The 10,000-nt window shown below is 36.5% G+C and overlaps 1 protein-coding gene across 3 annotated transcripts in view; it reads right to left on the reverse strand.

The window, feature by feature from the left end:
* LOC123498037 (gonadotropin-releasing hormone receptor-like) overlaps positions 1-10,000 on the reverse strand; it is a 190,035-nt gene that overhangs the window by 27,267 nt on the left and 152,768 nt on the right. The gene's annotated exons all lie outside the window — the stretch shown is intronic.

Consider the following 10,000-nt stretch of genomic DNA (forward strand, 5'->3'; position numbering starts at 1 on the left):
TGGGAGTACTCATAACAAATGACTTAAAATGTGCTGCACAGTGTTCGGCCGCTAGTCGTAAAGCTAACACTGTTTTAGGATTTATCGCGTGTAATTTTTATTATAAAACACCTGAAGTCATAACGCGTCTTTATACATCATTAATGAGACCGCATTTGGAATACGCGGTTCAGTTCTGGTCTCCATGTTATCAAAAAGACATTAATAAATTAGAGAGCGTTCAAAGACGAGCAACGAAACTAATCCCCGGAATACGTGGCTTGTCATATGAAGAACGTCTCAAAAGACTAGATATGTTCTCCCTCAGAGATCGTCGCATCCGAGGTGACCTCATTCAAACGTTTAAAATACTTAAAAATATAGATAAGATCGACTATGAAAATCTTTTTGAGCTTTCGCAATCAGTAACGAGAAATAACGGCTTGAAGCTTAAAGGACAGCGATTTAATACTGATTTGCGAAGAAACTTTTTTAACGTAAGAATAGTTGAACACTGGAACAAGCTGCCAGCGTCCGTCGTGCAAGTTAACACGGTAGCTACGTTCAAAAGTAAATTAGACAAGTTATATAAAGAAGATGGTTTCCGATAATTTTTTTCTTTTAGCGATAGTAGTAGTTACGCTAGATATCTCTTTTTCTTAGCGATAGTAGTAGTTACATTAGTACTCTCTTTTTTTCCCATCTTTCCTGTGTAAATTTCCCCGATTGTCCTTCTCAGCAATCGGGGTCTTATTTCTTGCCGGGTGACGCCGGCAAGAAATGTAGCTTCTGTACATGTACTTTAGTAAACGAGTGATCTCGTCATAGGTCGCAAGGCCTCCTGTCACTCGTCCTTCCTTTGTATTCCTCCTCCTCCTCCTCCTCCTCCTCCTCCTCCTCCTCCTCCTCCTCCTCCTCCTCCTCCTCCTCCTCCTCCTCCTCCTCCTCCTCCTCCTCCTCCTCCTCCTCCTCCTCCTCCTCCTCCTCCTCCTCCTCTTCTCCCTCCTCCTCCTCCTCCTCCTCCTCCTCCTCCTCCTCCTCCTCCTCCTCCTCCTCCTCCTCCTCCTCGACGATGCATCATCATTGTTCTCCTAATCAACACTGTCTTCCCCTTTTCTTCCTTTTACTCCACTTCCTCCTCCTCCTCATCCCTCCTCTTACTTCTCCTTTTCCTCCTCCTCCTCCTTTCCCTCTCCCTCCTCCTTTTCCTCCTCCTCCTCCTCCTCCTCCTCCTCCTCCTCCTCCTCCTCCTGCAGAATTCAAGAGCACAGCACCATAGCTTGCCATATCGCATTCAGCGCTTAGCCCAGCCAGATGCTCGGCCGCCTCACGGATGCAGTGAAGGGCGAGGCAGCGACGCACCACTTAGGTAAATCATTGTAAGTAAAGAGAGACAGACGTGTACGCGAAATTATACAGAAAGAGAAGCAACACATGAGTTATAGTGGCGCAATATATGAAAGCTTTCCTCTTGAAGGTTACGAGTAAAAAATCTCAACATAGGAAGTAATGTGGAGCTTTTCATTGTCTATCCAGGAAAACAGAACACACACACACACACACACACACACACACACACACACACACACATTTACACCTGTTATTCCTTGGCCGCACAGACTTTCAGAAAATGCAGTCCTAACATAGACTATACTTGCATATTTCTTCTTTTTTTAATATAGGTTTAGAAGAGTGGTAGAAAATAAAAGAGGGCACTGCATGAAGAAGAAGCGATGTAAGACTGTCGTTAGTAAAGAACTTTTGGCCTCATCGCATTTCTGAGCAATGTAAACCCCAAGAATATCCGAGAGAACCACAAGTCAATGGCGAGAAATGCTCTGAAAGTTCGTGGTGGAGATAATAGTTCATAGAGACGTGAGGTATTCAGGTGATAAGTTTCTCGCCGCTACATTTTACACTCTTTAACCTGGTACCTTAAATCTCCCTGAAATACCTCTTAGCGAAAAGTTACACTGCTGAATTTTTCTTCCTTCGAGTTTCAGGAATTTGTGTACCAGTTTCCTTAAAAGCCTGGATACTGTTTTACATTCTTTTACTCCCTCCGTGCTTGTCTGTGTGGGGGGAGTGAGCGGGCGTGGAGCAGCCTAAAGCCCTCCTGTCCGAGTCACGAAAACATTTAAAAAGATACAAGAGAAAAAAAAAAACGTGGATTTATTAGAATATTCAATTTGGTAATCCTTTTATGTTCTGACAGTAACTTGTTAGCCGATGTTCAGTTGTATCTATTTTTTATTTTTTTAGTTTCTTTTACCTCTTCTCTCTTCTCTCCTTCTTGACTTGCCTTTTGTGTTCGTCTTCTTGTCTTTGTCCTTGTGTCTCTCTTTCTGTATTTGCTCTCCGTGTTATCGCCATTTTTTGTCTTCGGTCTTGTTATCCTTCTCTTCGTTTTTTTTTTCTTCTCTCCTCCTCCTCCTCCTCCTCCTCCTTCTCCGAATCTCACTGCTTTTTCAATGGTTATTTTTCTTTACTCCTATTTTTTATTCCTCACAATCGTCACCATCTTATGTTTCTTCAGATTTTTTCTTATTATTAAACATATTTTCGTCTCATTATCTTCTCTTCTATATCTGTCTCCCTCTTCTCTTTTCTTTATTTTTTTTCTCTTCAGTTTTTTTTATCTTTCTATTTTTGCTATCATCACTGTCTACCTCCTCCTCTCCCCACTCCTCTTTTTTCCTGTTTGTTCCTTTGTATTCCTCCTCCTCCTCCTCCTCCTCCTCCTCCTCCTCCTCCTCCTCCTCCTCCTCCTCCTCCTCTTCCTCCTCTCCTCTTCTCGTCCGTGATAGCGAGGCAGCTTCTCTGTTTGTCTCATTATTTCTTAGGAATTTTATCTTAAGGGGCATTTAATTTCTCTCTCTCTCTCTCTCTCTCTCTCTCTCTCTCTCTCTCTCTCTCTCTCTCTCTCTCTCTCTCTGTCTACCTTTTATCTATCTATCTACCTTTCTATCTATCTATCTATCTATCTATCTATCTACCTTTCTATCAATCTATCTATCTATCTACCTTTCTATCTATCTATCTATTTATCTATCTATTTCTATATTTCTATCTATGTATCTGTCTCATATCTCGTATGCTGGACAAAATCCCTCACCGTTGACTGTCCAGGATTGCCTGCACGTGAGAGAGATCCGCATAAACCGAAAGTAAAAAGAAAATAGAACCTGCAGCTTTCTCTCTTATCAGCACTCTGACGTGTGTGTGTGTGCTTGTCTTCTGGGAACGCTGGGCTACTGGGAGAAGCTATGTATATATATATATATATATATATATATACTGGGAGATATATTCATATATATATATATATATATATATATATATATATATATATATATATATATATATATATATATATATATATATATATATATATATATATATATATATATATATATATATATATATATATATATATATATATATATATATATATATATATCTCTCTCTCTCTCTCTCTCTCTCTCTCTCTCTCTCTCTCTCTCTCTCTCTGTCTCTCTCTGTGTGTGTGTGTGTGTGTGTGTGTGTGTGTGTGTGTGTGTGTGTGTGTGTGTGTGTGTGTGTGTGTGTGTGTGTGTGTGTGTGTGTGTGTGTGTGTGTGTGTGTGTGTGTGTGTGTGTGTGTGTGTGTTTGAGTGTAAGATCAATTAGAAGTCTGTTATATCTTCCTCCATTGATGTGTCTCTCTGTTCAAGTGTTTGTTTCCTCATGTATCTCTATAACGTTACGTGGTCTCTGTATGGTGTCTGTATGGTGTCTTTAGAGAGAGAGAGAGAGAGAGAGAGAGAGAGAGAGAGAGAGAGAGAGAGAGAGAGAGAGAGAGAGAGAGAGAGAGAGAGAGAGAGAGAGAGAGAGAGAGAATGAGTTTTGTGTCTTTCTGTAAGTCAAATATATTATCCAGTGCTGCTTGTAGAATATAAATAATACAATAGATAGAATACAAACAACTGCCAATTTACCTTAAGATTCTTTCAAGCTGTTTTTACTTCCTGGGTAAAGATTACGTGTTTGCCTGAATTTCCCATCATCCCCCAGCGTTTTTCTGCTTGATAGGGCCATTCCATGTACTCTGTTTTGAAATGCTGGTGTCATCTGGCCTCAGGATCCAACGATATGGTTTTCAGAGACGCTGGTATGGTTTACGAGGTCCATTTTGCTGTCTGAAGCCGATATCAAGTGTCGCCGCTCTGTGTATGTGTTTTGTACAGTTTACATCTCAAGGTTAGCGACGGAACCTCTATATTTCTTTTCTTTGTGTGTGTGTGTGTTCTCTACTGTCAGTTTTTTTATTGTTTTTTTTTATCTATTGTTTATATTTGTGTTGTTATCATCATTATTATCATTCATTTTTTCTTTTTTTCTCTCTTCTTCCTCTTCTTCTTCATCTTATCTTCTTCTTCTTCTTCTTCCCCTTCTTATTCTTCTTCTTTATTATTGTTATTAGTATTATTTTTATCATTATTATTATCATTATTATTATTATTATTATTATTATTATTATTATTATTATTATTATTATTATTATTATAATTATTATTATTATTATGATTATTATTGTTATCTTTATTATTTTCTTTTATTATTATTATTATTATTATTATTATTATTATTATTATTATTATTATTATTATTATTATTATTGTTATTATTATTATCATTATTATTATTATTATTATTATTTTTATTATTATTATTATTATTATTATTATTATTATTATTATTATTATTATTGTTGTTGTTGTTGTTGTTGTTGTTGTTGTTGTTGTTGTTGTTGTTGTTGTTGTTATTATTATTATTATTATTATTATTATTATTATTATTATTATTATTATTATTATTATCATTATTATTGTTATTATTGTTGTTGTTGTTTTTATCATAACTTTAGTCAGTGTATTTTTTGTTTCCGCCTTTCCTTGGTGATATGCACGAGACTGTTCAACATAAGCTTGAATTTCGCTGACTGTCTTTTTGTGCTGAATAGAAGGAGGTTGATAAAAAAAGGAGGAGGAGGAGGAGGAGGAGGAGGAGGAGGAGGCGGAGGAGGAGGAGATCTTTTATAACTCTTATGTATAAAGTGCGGCTTGGTTCTCCTGGTTTCTGCAGCAAAACTCGTAAAGTGCTTTGCTTATTCTATTTGTTTTTTCCCCGGGCCTGTTTCTTTTTTTTTTTTCTTTTATCTGAGTTTGATATACGTTTTGTACTTTCTCTCTCATATATTTGAAACCGTTTGCCGCTTTTTAAGGCAGTCTGTGTTCGTGTCCTTGAGAGCAAAGCCGTTGACTACTGACACTTAGCTTCCCAGATCACCTTAAAGCCGCCTGCCGGAAAGATATCCAGTACTGCACGGGCTGGAGCTGCTCACTGCTCACCCTGCACGTATCGCATCGTATCCAGAGACTAGCACCACCTTTACCAATATTGTAACGTGTGCGAACCAGATTTGTTCTCCTTTGTCCAATACGAATAATGGACACCAGCGAAACTTGGTATATTTGTAGTGAGAATAACTAGATGATATGTTAGCTTAAACGTAGGAAGATATTTCAGTTCAGCCTATTTCGTGAATATCCTTCTCTTCACTCACGCACTGCAAGGAATAGCCACTCGTAACAATTCCTGGATTACTGAGGCAATTTTCTGCGCTACAGTTATTGTTCAAGGAATGAACTTTCTTTGTAATTACTGTAGTTGTTTTTAGTATCTCATCTGGTTCCAGTCGTGTAACCTTCACGAGGCGAAACCAACGACGAAACTACCATCCTTATATTTCCGTAATTATCTTAAAAGAATATGAGTTCTTTTTATCTGCTTTTTTTCATAGTCACACCGAGGGAGTGGTACGCACGCAACTAACATGCGTTTTCGTAAATTGTCTGAGACAAAGTGAGTTCCCACCAGTGTCCCCTAAAGCCTGACAACGCACTGGCCTGGCATTGCTAAGGTCGGCAAATCGAGTCTCGTGAGTTTAAGCTGTTTACTGGAAGGTTACTGTTGTGGTTGGGGCGCCACAGTAGGGAGTTAGGCTCACCTGGCCGACGTTCTGGAGAGCATTAAATGTGATGGATACCGGAACTAAAACCAAGGAACTTTAATTCTAACGAACTTTGAACACTGAGAACTACCTTGAAAATGCATGCACTTTTAAGTATCATGACATTTTGCTTCTTTGCTTTATCACTCAGAAAAGTCGTGGCTTACGTAACTAAAAAGTCAACAGTATTGCTTAACTTCCAGCTAGGTTTGGAATAGCGGTGCTTTATTTTCTGCTTAAGGCAATATAAGAAGAAGTTTTGGATGTGTTGGAAGGAGACGACTGAAAGAGACGGTACAGTAAGCCAAGAAAAATTTCCTAAAGGTAAAAGTAAAAATAAAAGAACGCGAAATTTCTTTAATGCTTCTTCACTTTACAATGTGAGATGCTTCGGATCCAATAACACAGTTTTATGAAGTATCCTGGCATTAATGAGCGAAGGAAGGCGATATTATATATTTTTCGTTAGACATTCTGGAGTGTAATTAGTAAAGTTATAAAAATTTACATTCATTGAATAGGAAGAACGTTTTTTTTTCTTTTGTTATTAGGAATAGCAAAAGGAGGAGAAAGGAAAACAGGAGGCGGAGAAGGACTGGGTTTTATTACTATTGTTATATTTGTTCAGTATTTCTGGTCCCACTTGGTGTCTGCCCGGCATACTCTGATCCCAATCTTGAGAGGCTGTCCGCGTGTGCAGTGTTTGAGTTAGGAGCAGGAAAATGAGGAAGAGGACGACGACGAGAACGCGGAAATGACGAAGGCGGATGTTGTGGAAAAGGAGGGGACGGAAATCAGTAGAAGCAGGTCACGTGGGAAAAAAAAGATGAAGAGAAAAAAAAAACAAGATAGATAGAGTTTCAAAGTTGTGTAGGAAGAGATGGAAGTCTTACATTTATAGATTAGAAGAAAAAAAATAATAAACCTAAAGGAGACCTAAAATATCATCAGTCTGGTACAATGACCTCTCTTTTATTAGGAAACGCTTAGCCTTGATTTCCGCCTCTTTCCTCACCCACGCCAAGAAGTAAATTCAATTAATCCTTCCGGAATTCGATTTACTCCCCACATGAGGCGACATATGTTGGTTGCAGGAGGCGGGGAGGCAGGGAGGGAGACGAGGGAGGCAGGTAGGCACGCAGTCTGTAGGAAGGGAGGCAGGGAGACGGGGAGAGGAACAAACGCGGAAAGGGGAGATCTTGGCGTCCGTTCTGTCAAATTCTATAACCTTCGTCATCAAAAATATCATGGAAAGTGGATTAGTTCTACTGTTAGACAAGAAGCAATATCTAGTAACAGGACCAGCAGCAGCAGTTAATGGTTTTTAGATCTTTTTTTATATATGAATAATAGTATTAGTATCAATAATATTTGTTGGTGGCGTAATAGAAGAGCAGTAACAGCACCACCAGCACCGCTAGCACTGCAGCCAATGAAGTAACAGCAACAATAATGGAAGCGGTCGTAGTGGTGGTGGATGTATAATACTATCATTTTTTAATTGTTGTTATTGTTATTATCCTTGCTATTACTACTATTATTACTATTATTGTTATTATTATTATTATTATTATTATTATTATTATTATTATTATTATTATTATTATTATTATTATTATTATTATTATTATTATTATTATTATTATTATTATTATTATTATTATTATTATTACTATAAATATTATCATTATTATTGCTATTATCATTATTATTATTATTATTATTATTATTATTATTATTATTATTATTATTATTATTATTATTGTCATTATCACTATCATCATCAGTAGTAGCAATACCATTAATAGTGATGGTGGAAATAGCAGAAGTGGTAAACGCAATTACACAAAATATTTATATATGAATTTTGTGGGAAACCTTTCACAAAAGAAAAAAATTCTTCGTCGTTGCTCATCTCTAATGCTAATTTAAATGAATTTTCTTCCGCTATTTTTAACCACTTCTTGTCTGAAATGCCGGGGGGAGAGAGAAGGGAGACGAAAGATTATTAGGAAGAAAAACATCATGTGCTGGACCTCATAAAATGAAGAAAGGCGAGGCGAAGGGAGGGAGGGACCGAACAGAGGAGAATGTCTTAAGAATGGAATGTGGGAGTAAAAGTATAATGGAAGGGAGAAGGAAGGGTGCAACAGCTTGAATGTGAATGGCGGTCACGAGGGATGGTGCGGTGAAGGGAAAGAATAAAGAAAGGGTCCGGGAAGAATAATTGAAGAAGAAATATAAAATGTAGTAATTCGGAGAAAATACGGGAAGACGTGAAAAATAAACTACGTATTAACTATTATTTTTTATCAAAGGATCTGAGTGCGGTGGGGTATAGGGTTAACTCATATCTGACTATGTATAGGCCTGTATGTCTCTCTCTCTCTCTCTCTCTCTCTCTCTCTCTCTCTCGTCTGCCAGTTTGGAAGATACCTCACAAAGCTATCAAGGCAAGGTCAGTGAAGCTTTGTTGAACGGTTCAGTGAATTGATTGATTAAATTCTGAGACGAGGCTGAATTTCTATATGAATCCAGTATTTTTTTTTTCAAACTCCTGCAAGTTTGAGAATTTCTCCTGTGTTGCTTAACGATGGTGCTACTACTACTGCTACTACTACTACTACTACTACTACTAGTGCTATTGCTATTGCTTTTTCTACTTCTGCTGCTGCCACTACTGCTACTACTACTACTACTACTACTACTACTACTACTACTACTACTACTACTACTACTACTACCACCACCATAATAATGAAAACAATGATAATAATAATAATAATAATAATAATAATAATAATAATAATAATAATAATAATAATAATAATAATAATAATAATAATAATGATAGAGATAATAATAATAGTGATAATAATAGTGATAATAATAATAATAATAATAATAATAATAATAATAATAATAATAATAATAATAATAATAATAACAATAGTAGGGTAATAATAATAATAGTGATAATAGTAATAACAATGATAATGATGATAACAACAAGTAAATGAGAGAGCTTAATAAGAGGCAGATGTACCATGGAAGCGTTCGGGGCCTTAGCACTGTGAATACTTCGGGAAAACACACGCCAGATAAGCCTCGTCTTCTCTAATGGTTCACCTCACTTCCTGCTGCACCACAAAGTTGCCCGCGCCGCCTCGTTATTCCACAACACGATACGCAACATAAAATAATGAAGGATAAAGATGCCATAACTTGATACGTAACAGTCATCTACAAGGAGACTGGGTGGAAATGGTGATGACAAGATTTTTAATATATATGGAATGGTGAAGGTTTATTTATGTGAAGACTTAGAACTTCATAAGATGTATTTGTAGGTGGACATTCGAGTACGTCTATACGTAAATTCAGCATTTTCTATTTTTCAAGAATAGTGTTTTTCTGACTTTTTTTTCATTATTTTTTTAGGCTTCAAAGTCAACTGAGAAAACTTTTTGTGTAGTATATCTAATTATATCCACTGCTGCTGCTGCTGCTCGTACTACTACTACTACTACTACTACTACTACTACTACTACTAATAATAATAATAATAATAATAATAATAATGATAATAATAATAATATTGCTTCTTCTTTTACAACAAGTATTGCTACTATTGTACTGCCAATGCTATTAATGAAAATAATATTTATGATATTATTATTATCAAGAAGGGTGATGATGATGATGATGATGGCAATGCTAATAATAATAATAATAATAATAATAATAATAATAATAATAATAATCACAATAACAATAACAATAATAATGATGATGAGAGGAAGGAGACTTTTACTACCACTACTACTACTACTGCTACTAATGTTGCTGCTATTACTGTTGCTGTTTCTGTTACTGCTACTTATTTATGCAAATATTAAATCAGCTTTTAGCTTAAAGACAAAGAAAAATGTGTGTGTGTGTGTGTGTGTGTGTGTGTGTGTGTGTGTGT

The sequence above is a fragment of the Portunus trituberculatus genome, chromosome 47, assembly GCF_017591435.1.
Source record: "Portunus trituberculatus isolate SZX2019 chromosome 47, ASM1759143v1, whole genome shotgun sequence".
Taxonomy (NCBI): domain Eukaryota; kingdom Metazoa; phylum Arthropoda; class Malacostraca; order Decapoda; family Portunidae; genus Portunus; species Portunus trituberculatus.